The sequence below is a fragment of the Sus scrofa genome, chromosome 8 (assembly GCF_000003025.6).
Source record: "Sus scrofa isolate TJ Tabasco breed Duroc chromosome 8, Sscrofa11.1, whole genome shotgun sequence".
Classification (NCBI taxonomy): domain Eukaryota; kingdom Metazoa; phylum Chordata; class Mammalia; order Artiodactyla; family Suidae; genus Sus; species Sus scrofa.
This window is the reverse complement of record NC_010450.4, coordinates 30,982,172-31,000,787: the sequence shown is the minus strand read 5'-3', so window position 1 is coordinate 31,000,787 and position 18,616 is coordinate 30,982,172. Positions and strand designations below refer to the sequence as shown.

General features: G+C 41.1%; 1 long non-coding RNA gene across 11 annotated transcripts in view; it reads left to right on the top strand.

The window, feature by feature from the left end:
* The window catches only part of PDS5A, a 145,966-nt gene extending 133,544 nt beyond the window's left edge, over positions 1-12,422 (top strand). For 3 of the 11 annotated variants that reach the window (XR_002346606.1, XR_002346608.1, XR_002346607.1), the window contains exons 33-34: positions 8,967-9,043; positions 9,756-12,422. This is a non-coding gene — a long non-coding RNA (PDS5 cohesin associated factor A). The remainder of the gene's footprint in view (positions 1-8,966; positions 9,044-9,755) is intronic. The other 8 variants (XR_002346615.1, XR_002346614.1, XR_002346616.1 and 5 more) reach the window with 4 other exon arrangements.

Sequence of the window (18,616 nt, the reverse complement as noted above, 5' to 3'; positions counted from 1 at the left end):
TTTGTTGGTGTATAATTGTTCATAGTATTCTTACAGTTTTTTCCTTTCTTTTCTTTTTTGCTTTTTAGGGCTGTACCTGTGGCATATATAGAAGTTCCCAGGCTTGGGGTCAAAATTGGAGCTACAGTTGCCAGGCTACACAACAGCCACAGCAATGCAGGATCCAAGCCCCATCTGTGACCTACACCACAGCTTAGAGCAACACCAGATCCTTAACCCACTGAGCAAGGTCAGGGATCAAACCCACATACTCATAGATACTAGCTGGGTTCGTTATCTCTAAGCCACAATGGGAACTCCCTTTTATGGTTTTTTGTATTTCTGCAATATCAGTTGAGATTTCTCCTTTTTCTTATTTTATTTGGGTTTTCTCTCTTCTTGTTGGTTTGTCTAGCCTTAGGTTTTTAAATTTTATTTACCCTTTCAAAGAATCAGCTTATTGTTTTATTGATGTTTTTTTCCTTTTTTTTTTTTTTGGAATCTCTATTTAATTGATCTCCTCTCTGATCTAATTCTTTTAGGTGGTAGTTTACGTTGTCTTAATTTGAGGTTTTTCTTCTTTTTTGAGGAAGACCTGTATGACTATGAACTTCCTCTTAAGAACTGTTATTGTGGAATCCCATATATTTTGTATGGTTGTATTTTTCATTGTCATTTGTTTCAAGGTATTTTTTTAATTTCCTTTTTGATTTCCTCATTGACCCATTGGGGGTTATTTTGGGGTTTTGTTTTTTGGGGGGGATTGCTTCCTTTTATTTTTATTTTACTTTTCATTTTTATTATAGTTAATTTACAGTGTTGTGCCAGACCTATTGGTTTTTTAGTTGTTTAGTCTCCATGTAGTCAGTTTTTTCCCACTTTTCCTGTGGTTGATTTCTAGTTTCATGACATTGTGGCCAGAGAAGATGCTTGAAATAATGTCTATTCTCTTAAATTTGTTGAGGTTAATTAGTTTTGTGCTGCAGTATGTGATCAGTCCTAGAGTGAAGGTTCCATGTACACTTGGAATGTATATTGGGTTTTTTTGAATGTGATGGCCTAAAAATATCAGTTGTCTAACTGTTCTATTTTGTCATTTAAGATCTCTGTTGCCTTACTGATTTTCTGGCTAGAGAATCTGTCCATTGATATGAGTGAGGTGTTAAAGTCTCCTACTATTACTGTATTCCCGTCAGTTTCTCCTTTAATTTTTTTGTTGTATGTATTTGGGTGCTTCTATATTAGGGACATACATATTGATGAGTGTAATCTACTCTTCTTGAATTGATCCTTTTATCATTAAATATTGTCCTTCTTTTCCTTTATGGCCTTTGTTTTAAAGTCTTTTGTCTCTATGAGTATTCCGACTCCCGCTTTTCTAACATTTCCATTCTCCTCAAGTATCTTTTTCCATCCCCTCACTTTCAATCTGTGTGTCCTTTGCCCTAAAGTGGGTGTTTCTTTTAGGCAGCATATTGTAGGTTCTTGTTTTTTTATCCAGACTGCCACTCTCTGTCTTTTGATTGGAACATTCAGTCCATTGACATTTAAAATAATTATCAATAATATGTATTTATTGCCATTTTAAACTGTTTCCAGCTGATTCTGTTTCTCCTTTTTCTTTTTTTGGTTGGATGATTTTATTTTATGCTTTTGTCTTCCTCTTACTGATTTTTATGAATTATTGTTTGGTATTGATTTGTGATTGCTCTGTTTTTTTAAGCATGTTTTTTTCTTTTTCAACTATATACTGGCTTATTTTAGTGATTACTTTCCAATTGTGATTTCCTCCATCCTATATCTTCTTTCCTATTTAGAGAAGACCTTTCAATATTTCTTTTAGAATGGGTTCAGTATTGCTGTATTCTTTTCGTTTTTGTTTGTCTGAGAAATTCTTTATTTCTCCTTCTATTTTGCATGATAATCTTACTGGGTAGAGTATTCTACGTTGCAAATTTTTCCCTTTTAGGACTTTTAGTATATATCTTGCTACTCTCTTTTGGCCTATAGTGTTACTTTAGAGAAATCAGCTGATAGTCTTATATGGGTTCCCTTATAATTAACTCTTTTTCTCTTGCTGCCTTTAGAATCCTCTGTCTTTTGCCTTTTTTTTTTTTTTTTTTTTTTTTTTTTTTGTCTTTTTAGGGCTGCGTCTGTGGCATATGGAGGTTCCCAGGCTAGGGGTTGAATCTGAGCTGTAGCCACTGACCTACGCCACAGCCACAGCAATGCAGGATCCGAGCCACGTTTGCGACCTACACCACAGCTCATGGCAATGCCAGATCCCCAACCCACTGAGACCAGGGAGCAAACCCACATCTTCATGGATGCTATTCAGGTTTGTTAATTGTTGAGCCATGACGGGAACTCCTCTTTTGCCATTTTTATTGTATGTCTTGGTGAAGGTCTGTTTAGGTTCATCTTGTTCGGGACCATCTGTGCTTCCTGTATCTGAATATCTGTTTCCTTCTTTAGATTTGTAAAGTTTTCCATCATAATTTCTCCAAATATATTTTCAATCCCCTTTTCTTTTTCTTCTTCTGGAATCCCTATTATGCAAAGAGTGGCATGCTTTATATTATCCCATGGATCTCATATTGTTTTACTTCTTTTTTTTAATTTGCTTCTCTGTCTGCTGTCCTGATTGGGTGATTTCCATTATTCTGTCTTCCAAGTCACTTACTTATTCCTCTGCATTATTCATTTTGTTTGTTTAATGCCCTTAAACTCAGCTTTCATCTCTGCAAAGGAATTTTCTAGTTTTTCTTGGCTCCTCCTTATAATTTCTACTTCCTTTTTAAAGTAATCTGCATTACTGTTGATATCCATTCTTAATTCCTTCAGTATTTTTATTACCTCCTTTTTGAACTTGGTGTCTGTTAGATTGCATAGGTCTGTTTGATTGTTTGCTCCTTCAAGGGAATTCTCACATATTTTTTACCTGGGGGTAGTTCCTGTCCTTCTTCATTCTGCTTACATTTTTCTTACTCTGTGAGTTTATGGAAAACAATAATCTACTATAGTCTTGGAGGGTTATTTATATGGCCCTGGGTAGCTTGTAAGGGCTTACCTTTTTTTTTGGCATGTGGTTTGCTTTTGGTTTGGATGCTTGCTCTTTCCTCAGTGTGTGCAGGCCTCTATCCCCTTAATAGAGGGTGTGCTGGTGTACGACCTGCACGTGCTTCCAGGGAGATGGGAATGCTCAGCGCCTGTAGTCAGTGCCAGGTTACCAGGCCCCCAGGGAGGTAAGGGGCTCAGGCTGCTCCTGGTTGCAGGGCCCTGGGCAATGGCAGTGACCCTCAGGGAGATGAGGATGGTGCCCAGAGCCTTTTGGCAGTGGTACCAGCAGGGCATGTGTGTTCCTAGTGAGGTGAGGGCAATAGATGGACCTCAGTTGCAGAGCCCTCCATGGTGGCAACCCTTGAGGTGACTGGGGCTGCGGGCAGTGTCTCTTCTTGGGACCCTTAGGTGGGCTGAGCCCACCTCAAGAGTCCGAAATGGCTATGGCAATTTGCACCAGCCCATAGCCCTCACAAGAGGCATCCCAACACCTCAGAGCCCTTGCATGCACAGAGAAAGATGTTCCAATGGTGGGCCCAGGCTTCCTCCTCTGCTCCTTCATCTGTGGTACAACACTCCCAGGCCCCCTCAGAGGGTTTCCCCAGAGCCCCCCAGTCCTCTCCCCAGAACCGACCTCCACGGCCGAGTCTCAAGGCCCATCCCCTGCCCGAGTGTCTCGGGCTTTGGTGCCTGGTGTGGTGATAGCAATGGTCTGTGTGGCTCTCTCTGCTTTGCCCTCCTCAGTCCAGCTGCTGCACTCTTCTCTGAGGCTTTGAGGCTGCCCCTCTGTCTTGGCTCTCAGGGTGTGGATTCCTTTCCTCTTTCTCGGCTCTCTCCCGAGTGCTCGTCCTGTCCTGATTGCCCTTGTTTCTTTTCTCTCTCCCTCTTTCCTTTTGTTTTGCCCAGTGGAGGGTATCTTGCCCTTTTGGGAAGTTTGAGGTATTCTGCCAGTAGATGTTCTGTGCAAATCATTCTGTGTATAAATGGTTTGTGTTGTTTTGTGTTTTGATGTGTTTGTGGGAGGTGAGTACTGTCTTACTCCTTTGCCATCTTGATCCTGCCCCTTATTTTTATATTTTAAATAGCTAATGTAGTTTTATATATGAGATAGTTTCCATAAAGTGGAAAATATTTGCATATAGTTAATTTTTTATAATTATTGCATAGGAAGTTAGTTTATTTAAAATAATACATTAAACCAAACAGAACAACTTTAGTATTTTAACCTGTTTCAGAATTCATACAAACAAAAGCCCTTGCATTTTGGTTTCGGAGAAGGAAAAAACCAAGACAGAGATCAGGTGGCACACTTATTTATTTATTTAATCATTTCTTTTTAGGGCCGCACCCGTGGCATATGGAAGTTCCCAGGCTAGGGGTCGAGTCGAAGCTGTAGCTGCTGACCTACACCACAGCCATAGCAAAAGTAGATCCAAGCAACATCTGGGACCTGTGGCACAGCTCGTGGCAACGCCAGATCCTTAACTTACTGAGCAAGGCCAGGGATCAACTCTGCATCTTCATGGATACTTGTCAGATTCTTAACCCGCTGAGCCACAGTGGGAACTCCCAAAAGTGTCACATTTAAATGAAGCACCTAATGCTAAGACTGTACTGAATATTAGGTAGAAGAATGTGTGGGATATTTGGCCTGGTGCTTGGCATATATATTGGTAGAAATAATAGTGCAAACAGGGAAAAGTTGTTGTATATTCATTTGCCTTGCCAACAATCATAATGAAGCAAGTACAACCCTGTGTTAGAGATGAGGTTAGGCCTGAAAAGATCATTTCCTCAGGCCAGTGTTCCGCAGAGCAGGGCTTTGAATCCAGCTGTGTCCCTTATTAACCCTCTCACTATACTGTGAGCTGGGTATCAGTGGCAGCTACAGTTCGTTTCTTCTGTAAGCTATGAACATTCAGGACTCTGTTATTTGTTTTTCATCTTAATGTATAAAAGGAGATGTTTTAATGTGTAGTAAGCACCAAGTGATCAGGTAAATACACTAAGACAAAACTTCGTGGTTTGTGACTCAGCTGATGTTCTAACTATTCTTCAGCTTGATGAGAAAACACTGAATGGTCAAAATTCTAGAAATGCCAGCTTTGTTTTTATTTCATTTGAAACTTTATAGCTTTTACCTTCCTGCCAGATTCTAAATGTACTGCTTATTAACTTCAGGTATTACCTGTGATTGATTTGACTTGTCACCTGTATTTTCCTGAGACCTGATGGATCAGGTACAGGTTAAAGCTGTATGATTGAACAACTCTGAATACAGAACTAATATAACAGCTTGAATCATCCTGTTGAGGTTATTATTACAGTTTGAGAACCATCAAACATTGCATTTCTGACCTAAGAATGAACCCAGAGTGATAGGATCAGCTTGCTCATTGCTCTGGCACCTTGAAGCCTGTAGCCTAAGGTCCCTATATTGTGGAACCAGATCTGGATCTAGATCACTGCACTAAAGTAGTTTACCCCTGGATTTTAAGCTTGTTTTTGGTTTTGGTTTTGGTTTTTTTGTTTTGGTTGGTTGGTTGGTTGGTTGGTTGTGTGTGTGACTGTGCCTATGACATGTGGAAGTTTCCTGTGCTAGGGATCTAACCTGAGCCACAGAAGTGACAACACTGAACCTTAACCCATAGGCCACAAGGGAGCTCCCTGGATTTTAAGCTTGAATAAGCCTTTATTTCAGTTATTGTATTTTGCATCTCTTCTTGTTTAAGTTTTAAATCTTGTATCTCTTTGGTCAGTGTTTCCTGTAAGTTATCCATCTTTGCCTCCAGTTTATTTCCAATGTCTTGCATCATCTTCAGCATCAACAATCTAAAGTCTTTTCCTGGAGGCTGAGAATCTCCTCATTGCTTAGCTGATTTTCTGGGGTTTTTCCTTTCTCCCTCGTCTGGGTTATAGTTCTCTGTCTTTTCATTTTTATAGGTTTTTGGTGTGGTGACCTTTTTACAGATAATGGAGTTGTATCCTCTCTTACTTCTGGTGTCTGCCCCCCCTGTGGCTGAAGTTGGTATGGGGCTTGGTGTAGGCTTCCTGATGGGAGGGGCTGATGGCTGCCCACTGGTAGGTGGAGCTGATTCTAATCCCTCTGGTGGGTGGGGCTTAGTCTCTGGATGGAATTAGAGGCGGCTGTGTGCCTGAGGGGTCTTTAGGCAGCCTGTTTACTGAGGGGCGGGGCTGTGATCCCACCGGATTGTTGTTTGCCCTGGGGCTTCTCAGCACTGACTGATGGGTGGGGCCAGATTTTCCCAAAATGGCCCCCTCCAGAGAAAGGCAGCTGCTGAATATTCCCAAGAGCTTTGCCTTCAATGTCCTTCCCTCACAACAAGCCACATTCACCCCTGTTTTCCCAGGATGTCCTCCAAGAACTGCAGTCAGGTCTGACCCAGATTCCGATGGAGACCTCACTCTGCCCTGGGACCCAGTGCACATGAACGTCTGTGTGTGCCTTTTAAGAATGGGGTCTCCTTTTCCCCTAGTCCTGTGGAGCTCCGGCACACAAGCCCCACTGGCCTTCAATGCCAGGTGCTCCGGGGCTCTTTCTCCCAGTGCCAGGTCCCCACACGTGGGAGTTTGATGTGGGGCTCAGAATTCTCACTCCTGTAGGTGAGTCTCTGTGAACCAGTTAGTGTTCAGTCTGTGGAGCTTCCCACCCAGGAGGTATGGGGTTGCTTATATCGTGTAATCGCCCCTCCTACCTCTTGATGTGGCCTCCTCTTTTTCTTCTGGAGTAGGATATCTTTTTTTAAGATTTCCTGTCCACTTGGGTGAAGAGTGCTCAGTCTTTAGTTGTGAATTTTGTTGTTTTTAGGAGAGAACTTGAGCTCCAGTCCTTCTATTCTGCCATCTTAATCCCGTCTCCCCAGGCACAACTTTAGAATCAAGCTTGAATAAGCCTTTGAGGAATAAGGTCCAGCACCCTTGCTTGTTCTTCTCTGTGGCCCTGCTTTCTAACTCCAGATGCTACCTCATCAGTCTGTTCTTTACCTGCATTATTCTTCATAGGTTTTTTTTTTTTTCTGGGCTTTTTGTTGTTGTTGTTTCAGTTTTGCCTTTTAGGGCCATTTCCCCCCATGTGGAAGTTCCCAGGCTAGGGGTCGAAGTGGAGCTTCAGCTACTGGCCTACACCACAGCCACAGCAGTAGCAGGATACGAACCATGTCTGCGACCCACACCACAATTCACGGCAACGCCAGATCCTTAACCTACTGAGCGAGGCCAGGGATCAAACCTGCATCCTCATGGATACTAATCAGATTCCTTTCCACTGAGCCACCACAGGAACTCCTTGGAAGTTTTTAACTTAAAAACTTTTAACTGTAGAATTTTTGATCCCTTTGGATTTTTGCAGTAAATATATTCCATCAGCTGTTTTGTGTTTTGTATGTGTGTGTGTTCATGTTCCATTAAATGTTCTTGTTTATATTTTGGGCTGCACTGTAATTGTTATTTCTTTTGAGAAAATTCCTTGAATTTACACTGTAGATTTATAAAAATCAGCTATTATATACTGTAGTCAGGAAATAGGATCTCAACAACTAGACACTTAATGTTGGCTTTCTGAGTTTCTGGAGGGTTCGTCATTTCAGTTGTTTAGTTCACTTGTTTATCCTTTACTTTTGCATTACCATCCAAATGACAAACAATTCTAAACATTTTGCCTTGAAAATGTGTTTTGATAGGTCTGCTGTTTCTTGAGTATGTTTTACTTACCCTTGAGGACAAATTCTTACATGAAAAAGAAATTTACCAATTAAAAACTAGTGGAGGAAAATGTCCTTAAACTTGGAATTTACCAGGAAACTGAAATTAAGAATTATCTGTAGGAGTTCCCGTCATGGCTCGGTGGTTAACGAATCCAACTAGGAACCATGAGGTTGCAGGTTCGATCCCTGGCCTTGCTCAATGGGTTAAAGATCCGGCATTGCCGTGAACTGTGGTGTAGGTTGCAGATGCGGCTCGGATCCCGAGTTGCTGTGGCTCTGGTGTAGGCCGGCGGCTACAGCTCTGATTTGACTCCTAGCCTGGGGACCTCCATATGCCGTGGGAGAGGCCCTAGAAATGGCAAAAAAACACACACAAAAAAGGAATTATCTGTAGAGTAACAGACTATAGTTTTCCTATCCTTGGATTAATATGTTTTGCTTTGCATGCTTAGAATGGGAGCATTCGAGAATCTTGAAATTTCTCTTTAAACAAAGAATTTCCTGATTTCCTGTGCTCACTTGTTTATTGAGAAAGTTTTGTCACATCACATGGGTTCATATCTTAAAGTATCCGCAGTGCCTTTCCTTATAAACAACCGTACATTCATTTGATTTGAATATTCTTCAGTAACAAGTAAATTTTTATCAAAATAATAGGAAATTTTTCAGAAGCTAGTTTGCTTGGAAGTGATGGCGATTCACTTTGGGATATAGAGTCAAATCCAGGGAATTCTCTAGGGATCTGGATTGTTTAAATGTCTGTGCAAGCAGCCAGGAAGATACTGAGGACTCAGAGCTAGTAAAGGGAAACTTCCCAAAGGTGCAGCAGGCAACCTTTAGAGGACTCTTTGATATCATTTTGTTAAATTTGTTTAATATAACAAATTAATTCGTCTCTGTAGTAATCTTAATCACCTAGCTTTTTTGTTAGCATTGTTTTTTAAAATGTATATGTAATGTTGGGGTTTGGGGATATAAGTAAACAGGCCCCTATCTTTCTCAAGTTTGGAATTACTGAAAAGGAGACTCAGTCTTAAAACTGATATGGCTGATTAAAAATGTGGAATGACATAGGCCAGGTTAAACTCATGCCTCACCCCAAAATTGAACAACCTTAGGCAGACCTGAGCACTTTTTAGGGGCAAGAATACAAATCTAGACAAGACCAAAGCCCAGCATGCTCAGTTTTTCCCTCTCCCAAAGGGCAGTAGATGAGGGGAGAAGAGAAAGACCACAGCCTAGTCCTTCATGCCGCCAGAGACTCTAACCTCTTAGTTAAGGTAAATTTCCCTCCTTTTTAGTATACTAAAGAACAGAACTTTCTGCTGCTTTTAAATTCATTTTACCATAATGTATAATAATTTTTCTACTATATCATTTTGAAAATATTAATTTAAAAATTACAGTTACTTGGAATAGCTTTCAGTATTGTTGTAATAAGCGCATTTGGCATTGGGTAGCAGCATTTAATGGCTGAAAATAAAAACTTCTTGGTTTTTTGGGTTTTTTTGTTTTTCCTTTTTAGGGCTGCACCCCGCAGCATATGGAGGTTCCCAGTCTAGGGGTCCAATTGGAGCTACAGCTGCTGGCCTCTGCCACAGCCACTCCAGATCTGAGCCACGTCTGCGACCTACACCACAGCTCATGGCAACACCCGATCCTCAACCCACTGAGCAAGGCCAGGGATCAAACCCTCAACTTCATGGTTCCTAGTTGGATTCATTAACCACGGAGCCACGATGGGAACTCCTACAGATAATTCTAGTCGGATTCATTTCTGCTGTGCCACGATGGGCACTCCTTTTTTTTTTTTCCCCTTGATATTTTTTAATATAGTTTAGTGAAAGATTTCTAAAGTAAAGTATTGGATGAAAAATGAAAAAAAATATTTTCAGGTTTTAGATAACTATAGAATGGAAGAATTTGGGTTTGGTTTGTTTTCCTGCTTACATATTTTCTAACACTGCTCTTTCTTCTACTCTTATCCCTAAGGTAAAAAGAAGATTCAGTTGCAAAGGGAGAAAATGAAGGCCAAACAGAAGCAGGATCTAGCGTCTGCAAAAACTTGGATTCAAAATGATCCTGAACAGAAAATGAAGTTAACTTCAGAACACACTTTCTGCCTTGAAAACTGAAAAAAGCTATTACTTCCTTTTTTCACATGACCACAAATCCTTTGATGGAAATGTACAGCAGAAACTCTTGAGAGAGAAGCTAAAAGCAACTCTATTTTACCCCCCCCCCAGACTTTTCTTATGAAAAGTCAATAATTAAGCAAATTGCTTAACACTTGGTTCCAGTTCCTGCGTATCTGGAGTTTAACGTCATAATACACCATTAATTTCCATGCTGCAGTCTTTATTTTAAAGAAAGTAACAGGATGTCCTTACACTGACAATGAAAATTCATCAGTTTTAGAGCCAGGAATTTCCCGTGTTACACAAGAAAAAAAATAGAAGTCTACTGAATTAATTTTTTAGAAGAAGAGAGATCAGATTAAATATTTCTTTGTTTTTCCTTTTGGAAACTTTTATGTATAATTCTTTCTGCCTGCCTACTTTTCTGCAAAATGAGATGTACAGATTTCAGTTCCCTGCTATGAAAAGTGATGTGGTGGCAATTTTATAAATGTTGCTTTCTGATTTTTATCAGAGTGAGAAAATAATTAAAATTATTATTGATTTCATATCACTCCATATTTTGATTTCCCCTCCATTTTAGTTTAATATAATTTTCAATAAATGTACATATTGTTGTTTGTTTCATAAAGCATATCACTTTAAAAATAGTTTTTACTCCTGTGATTATGTTGGAATATTTGGAATCTTAAAGGAGTAAAGACTGTCCAGCATTTGGTTTCATAATGTTTGTCACCAGATTTTTATTATTGATGTAAAAAAGTCAATTTTTTTAAATAGTTGGACTTTTGGCAGCTTTGTAAGGAAAGTGGGAAGTGTTTAGGATTGCTATCAATTTTCAGCATTGTGCTGTTGGGAAATAAGTGTTTCGCTTTTGTCTGCCAGTCTGGGCTCCATTTTTATGTTTATTTTAGAAGATAACTGTTGCATCAGTATATTATTTCTTGGCATTGTTCAGCATAGGTAACGTGTGCACTTTTTGTGTACACATATTCATATTTAAGTTTTTGCATAAAATAAATGCTTCTAGATGTCATATGGCAGTCTTTTTTAATCTTTTTATCATATGTTGTGAAATTTTTTATGTGAAAGGGCTAAAGTCATAAACAAAGCATGATTATAGTCAACTCTCCATTATCTATATTAAATAGTGACTGTGCCTCAGGTTTTAGATTTTGCAGTAATCATAAAATTAAAATAATGAAGGCATACCGTAAGAGCTAATTCAGGAGGAACTTGAGATGGGTCCTTTCTCACACCCAGCGTCACCACCTGCCCCGTTCTCCATGCCGAGCCCTTCCCCGAAGCCCTGTCTCTCTGAACGTGCTCAGTGTCCTTGCACACACTAGCGTGGGTTTGAGGACATAAACATTTGTGTGATAACTTGGTCCTGACAGGCTGTAGTCGACATGGGATGTAAAACAAAGTGACCATGAGCTGTGTCAAAAAGGGATCATGCTGTTAATGTGAAATTTGCTGGTAGTGAATGTCACTTATGTTCTCATAGATAATCAAGAGTTGGCTGTACAATGAGTGAGTGAAAGATGGGTAATTCTTTGAAATATGCATATACACACACATAGGTATTGGATGATGGTTAAGGAACAGTGGAAACCAGTGATAGAAAACAGTATCTTTTAAAAGGGCAGCAAAAGCCCCCTTTTCCTTATTGCCTCTTCATAACCCTTTAGAAGGAAAGTATAAAGTATTGCCTCCAACATGCTGAAAAAGAATATCTATGCATCAACATCAGAGAAGTCCCTCAAGCAATCAGTGGACATGTTCTATATTTAGATTTTGAAGTTCTCTTAGCATCAGACAACTTGTTTCGTAAGGCCACTAATTTGCCACCAATAAAAAGCACACTGGTAGGGACCTCCTCTCTCTCTTATCTCTTTTTGACTAAGTGCTCAGCATCACAGCTGACTAGATGACCTAGTGTGAAGACATTAATGTAGCAGACCATTCGCAGCAGTTATGGCCGCTCAGATTTTTGCAGCAGAGGAGTAAGCTAAAAGGGTCTGGTCCACATACATGTGTGAATGGCCCGCTCCTGATTTTTCATATGAAGCAAGTGTCTGGCACTAAGGGAAGGGGAGAGCAGGATGATAGAAAGTTTGAGCTGATGGAGAGGGACTTGTTTAAGGGAAACTTGTCTTTTTTTCCTTTGAAAAAGGAAAATTAAAATCCCTTAAGAATTTGATATTCACATCTCAGAGAAATACAACACAAAGTGCAGACTTATATTTGAGAATTAATGTTAACCCTTTGTGTCTAGTTTGAAGCTTCTTGTATTTGTCTAAAACTACAAGCCAGAATTTTGTATCTCCTTTGATAAAAAGTGTGTATAATGTAAAGTAGTTTTGCATATTCTTGTGCTGCACATGGGCTGAATTTTTAAAAATTTTTTAAAGACTTGAAGCAGAACCTTGTAATTTGTGTAAATGACAAGTGTAAAATCCTACCATAAAAATGCTAAAAATATGCATTGTTTCAAATAAAATCAAGAAATGCAGCATTATACAGTAGTGTGGAAACCTGAATATTCATGTATCCGCTGGTATGTCACAGGCTGATAAAATGTCTTTGCTTATTTTCTCTTTAGAGTCTGGAGTTTGCACATCCTCGTAAGGAATCAAATGCCACCTTCAAACTTCATGACTACATGCTCTGATGTGGCTTACAGTGAGGGAGAGCGTAATAGATGGTAACTTCTGACAGACATTTGGGAAACTTTAGAATTGTCTTTTAACCTAAGACTGTAAAAGTGGCCTTCTATTTATGCTATCCATGGATACCTGTTTTATCGCAAATTCTGGATATGCATATTTGGTTCAAAAACCAGTTCACTGAGAACAAGCAGATTACATATTTGTATCTGGAACATGAGGTGAACAGAATGAGAGAAGAGAAGCTATCATTTCTGGTTCTGTATTTTGTCCTCAGTGGGATTATCATTGTACATTTAGATACTTTTTTTTTTTTTTTTTTTTTGATTGTCCCCATGACATTGTGGAAGTTCTCAGGCCAGGCCAGGGATTGAACCCAAAGCCACAGTACTGACAACACTAGGCCATCAGGGACTACCTTAGTTACTTTATTTACAAGAATAACTGTCATTAGAAACCACTGGTCACCAACAAGTCTCCAGCTGTCTGAAAATGAGCATTGCAGCCCGCCTAAATAAAAATGATGGCTTTGCCTATAAGTTTGCTACAAACCAGTGACAGTAAGACAGTGAAGATCAGTGTAACCAACCAGAGCTCCAGTTTTTCATTCCCATAAGAGTAATAGCTACTTCTTTCAAACAGGAACATGTATAAGGTACCATTTCTCTTTGCGTGTGTGTGTGTGTGTGTGTGTGGTGTGTGTGTGCGCGCGTGTGTGTCTTTTTACAGCCACACCCATGGCATATGGAAATTCTCAGGCTAGGGGTTAAGTCGGAGCCATAGCCCCTGGCCTACACCACAGCCACGTCAGATCCAAGCCACATCTGAAACCTATGCCACAGCTTATGGCAATGCCGGATCCTTAACCCGCTGAGCAAGGCCAGGATCAAACCCGCGTCCTTATGGATACTACCTAGGTTCTTAACCTGCTGAGCCACAACAGGAACTCTCAAGGTACCATTTCTAAGCAACCTGAGCCAGGCTGGTGATAAGAACCTCAGTTTTGGGGTGTTTTTCAAACGATGTTTTGGGAGTTTTTTTAGGGCCGCACCTGTGGCATATGGAAGTTCCCAGGCTAGGGGGCAAATTGGAGCTGCAGCTGCCAGCCAATACACCAGAGCCACAGCAATGCAGGATCCAAGCCACATATGCGACCTACATCACAACTCATGGCAATGTCGGATCCTTAACCCATTGAGCAAGACAGGGATCAAATGGATGCTAGCCAGGTTCTTGACCCACTGAGCCACAACGGGAACTCCTCAAATGATGTTTTTTAATCGGTGCTGATTCCAACTTAAGGCACTTTCCCTCCCTTCATTCTCTAGTTACAGCTTTCTCTAGCAAAGACCATGCATTCCCTTGAGAAACAGCAGCAGGAGTTCCCTGATGGCCTAGTGGTTAAGGATTTGGCATTGTCACCGCTGTGGTTCAGGTTCAATCCATCCCTCAGGCTCGCCAAATAAATAGATTAAAGAGATGTATGGGCTTTGGGGAAAAAAAAGAAAACAGCACTGTATCAGTTCTTCAAGAGAAGCTTCAAAAGCAACGAACTGGAGGTTAGTTATACATAAGGAGCACCGTCCAAGGTTCAGATCTGTGGAAGCCAGTAAGAAAATGTAAGGGCTGGGGCTTTAACCATTCTGTACAGACTGGGCTCAGTGGCAGGAGCTGACATTAAAAACGCAAAGATGGAGTTCCGCCTGTGGTGCAGCAGGTTAAAGATCTGGCATTGCCAAAACTGGCATAGGCTGCAGATGCAGCTCAGATTTGATCCCCTGGCCCAAGAACTTCCAAATGTGGCCAAAAATAAGGGGAAAAAAAAAAAATCAGGTAGCTATCACTACACATCTATTAGAATGGCTATAATTAAAAATGGTAATAATACCCGATGACAGGATGAGGAGAAACTAGATCATTCATACCTTCTAGTAGCTACTGATTATACTACAAAATAGATGAAGCTAAGACACATTCTAAGTGAAAATGGGCAGACACAAAGAACTACATACTCTATCCTGTTTACATGAACTATGTAGAGAAGCCGAATCTAGAGAGACAGAGTAGTGATTGCCTGGGACTGGGGGTAAGAGCAACAATTAATGGGCTCATGGGATCTTACTGGAGTGATGGAAATATTTTAAAACTGGATCACGGTGATGACTGTACAGCTCAGTAAATTTCCCAAATATCACTGAATTGTACGTTTTAATGTATTTTATATGTAAGTTGTACCTTGATAGAGTTTAAGATAAATGAGACATCTTCCCCAAAAATGTTTAACTGTGCAAAACAAAGCAGCAACTACTCTAGCAGCTACTAAAGTACCAGACTGTTAAATCCACATCATGTCAAAAGCACCATTATTAACAATAATTGAGTTTATAGGCACGCTACCTTCCCATCAGTGAGCTCCACTCCTCAGGGGGTTACTTGCTGGGGTTAGTCTCCTTTTCAGCTAGGAGGGTCATGGAACAGTCTTCTCCATGGGACTGGCCTTGTTAACCAAAGACACAAAAGACTATGTAAACCAGGAGTTCCCATTGTGGCTCAGCAGGTTAAGAACCCAACTGATGTCCATAAGGATGCAGGTTGGTCCCTGGCCTCACTCAGTGGGTTACGGATAAGTGTTGCCATGAGCTGCAGTGTAGGTCAAAGATGTGGCTAGGATCCAGTGTTGCTGTGGCTGTGGTGTAGGCTGGCAGCCACAGCTCTGATTTGCCCCCTAGCCTGGGAACTTCCATATGCCACGGGTACGGCCCTAAAAAGACAAAAAAAAAAAAACAAAAACACTAAACCAGAGGCCAGCATGTTCAGAATGATCAGTTCCTTCTCTCTGCTTGGGAAGTCTCTGTGGCAAGCTGAGCTGAATGAGGTCTGGGAAGCATAGGCTCTACAGGAAATGCTTGGCTGGGTCTCTTCATGATCAGCCTCAAATAGCTGCAACTGCCTGCAGAATCCATTTTCATTCTGATATACCTGGCACTGCGAGATCTTAGAAATCTTATAGGCCCTTTCACAACTCAGTTTTCCCACCTGTAAAATAATAACGACTTCATAGTCATGAGGGTAGAATATAGAAAGCATCTCACAAAGTGCCTGGCCGTAGCGAGTGCTCACCTGCTCACAGATATTGTCACCATTCCAGCAGACTGGCAGCCCCAGTGACCACCAGCAAATCCGGAGGAAGCAATCAAAACACACCCAATACTTCTGCTCTTGCTTGTTCTGTTCTCCAGGCTCTGGGCCAACTACCCCACTTCCGTTAATTAGTCTTTCTTGCGCAGGTACAAAGTTTCCACTTCCTCACATTCCCATATAGTTCAGCCTCAAAGAGGCTACATCTAAATAGAAAATTTTATCATTTTCCAGGTATCCTGAATGCCCTTTTTGTGTTAGGGGAACCCCTCTACAAATGCCACCCAATGAGGCAGAGCCCACTGCCTTCCTTAGAAGCTGAAACACCAATTCTTGCTTTCTCAGGCTCCCTGGCACCTAGGGCTCAGATATAGGACCTAGGCATTGACAACCAAACATCTATACCTGCTTTGAGATCTGCATTAGGACACCACAGAACAGGGACCACTCCATGGAAATGGGGGGCAGCAATGGCCAATGGCCAGCATTGGTGCTATCAGGCTGGTTGGGGTGTCCCAGGCACTGGCAGTAGAGGCCACATCTTCACAGGACCAGTTCTATGATATTATTTTTGGCATTGCTTCTGGCTCTATAACCTCTGAGCCTAAATAATTTTGTGGCCCTTCCAGGGACTCTGAGCTATTCAACATGCACTAATAAATTTCTTTTCTTCTTGAATTAGCTAGAATTGATTTCTGTCTAATAAATTGGTACGGGAAGTAGTTGCCAGCAGCAAACCCTCCGGGAAATGGAGTAAACTAGATTAGATCCTGGGTCTGGTTAGGGCAGAAAGCAGTGAAAAAACCAGCGGGTACTAAGGGATGGGACTTTATCAGACCATGAATACCACAGTGAAACAGTTCATCAGATTATCATCTGCTATGGACAGAACTGTTTCCCCAAAATTCTTGCATTTAAGTCCCAACCCACTGTTTGGCTGTATCTGGAAACAATAGGAGACAATTACTTGAGGTCATAAGGTGAGGCCTTGATCTGACAGCATTAGTTCCTGGGAGTTCCATCATGGCTCAACGGAAATGAAAATAATGAGTATCCATGAGGACTCAGGTTCGATCCCTGGCCTTGCTGAGTGGGTTAAGGATCCAGCATTGCCGTGAGCTGTAGACAAGGCTCGGATTTAGTGTTGCTGTGTTACAGCTCCGATTCGACTCCTAGCTGGGAACCTCCATATGCCACAGGAGCGGCCCTAAAAAGACAAAAAAAAAAAGAAAAAAGAATTAATGTCCTTATAAGACAAAACACCAGAGAACCTGTAAACTCTCTCTCCACTTGCACTGACTGAGGAAAGGCCACGTAAGGACAGCAAGAAGGTGGCCACCTATAAGCCAGAAAGAAAGGCCTCACCAGAAAACAGGTCAGCTGACAGAAAAACACGTAAGCGTGAGGCTTCCTCAGTGATCCTGAGAACCGGGATGGTTTTCTTCCTCCTTCTCACAGGACAGGGATTTCTTCTTTTTCTTTCCCCACCTCTTTGATCTTCACCTGTACTCCGGGGTGAAAGGTTGCTCTCCTTCCCAAGAAGCTACTGCTTTGGTTATGCAGGGGAGGTGGAGCAGGCAGGGCTTGGATCTTTTCTACAGCGGCAGCCTCTAGCTCCCCGCTCCCCGCAGCCGGCACTGCCAAGAAAGCCTCATCTCTGGTCTCCACCTGCACCCAGGCTGCCTCAGGAGCGCCCCCTGGAGGACCACGTAGAAGTGCCCTGGGCCTCAGGCAGCTTTCTTTAGATTTCAGGCCATTTGGTTACTTCAGTTTTCTGATAGGCTCAAGAGAAATTATGATTTTCTGGATTCTCTGCCTCTTCTTGCTAAGCTAGGAACCACCCTCTTCAAAGCTTTCTGCACATTCTGTGCAGAAGGCAGAAGCTCGAAGCTTTTAGATTTAAAATAATCAGACAAACTCAACTTCAGTTAGGGCAGTTAAGTCACTCTATATGACAACTCGGGGATTTTGTGTTTGAATTTTTTTTCTATTGAAGTCACTAGAATCAATCCTGAAAAACAAAGACACTGACAGAATTGCAATTTCTTGAATATTCTGAGATATAGGACTTTATGAACTTCTGATATACTTATCCTTAAGACTTTCTGTCCAATTTGTTACCTGTTGCTTCATGCAGTCCTTTTCAGAATTAAAAAGTGTTCTTCACTCAGCTGTGAGTAAAGCTAGATGACAAATTTCGGTGTAGTCTTTCTTGAATACTAATATAGAAAGATTAATTTTGATAATAAATTTGGAGAAGATTCAAAAATAAAAGTTGCAGAGTTCCTGTTGTGGCGCAGCAGTAACCAGCCTGACTAGTGGCTATGACCCCTAGACTGGGAACGTCCTCATGCTGTGGGTGCGGCCCTAAAAAAAAAAAAAAAAAAAAAAGACCAAATAAATGGAATGTGAATTTGGAATAGATATCAGGAATTCACGATGGTAGTATCTGTCAGCTACTGCTTCATGACCAGCTACAGATAAAAGGATTGCAGCAAGGAGCCCGTTTCTTGATATATGCTTTAATAACATCTGTATGTTTAATCTACTTTCCACTTTTTTCTTCTGTACTATTTTATATACAATATGTTTTGCAGTGAACTTTTTTTTTTTTTTTTTTGCTTTTGCTTTTTAGGGCCAAGGCATATGGAAGTTCCCAGGCTAGGGGTCAAATCAGAGCTACAGCTGCTGGCCTATGCCACACACACAGCAAAGCAGGATCCGAGCCGCATCTGCAACCTACACCACAGTTCACAACAATGCCAGATCCTCAGCCCACTGAGCAAGTCCAGGGATCAAACCCACATCCTCATAGATAATAGTCACTGCATCACAATGGAAACTCCTCAAGAGAATTTTTTAAATGATTTAATCTGAAAAAATGAAAATACAATATAGTAAAATGTGT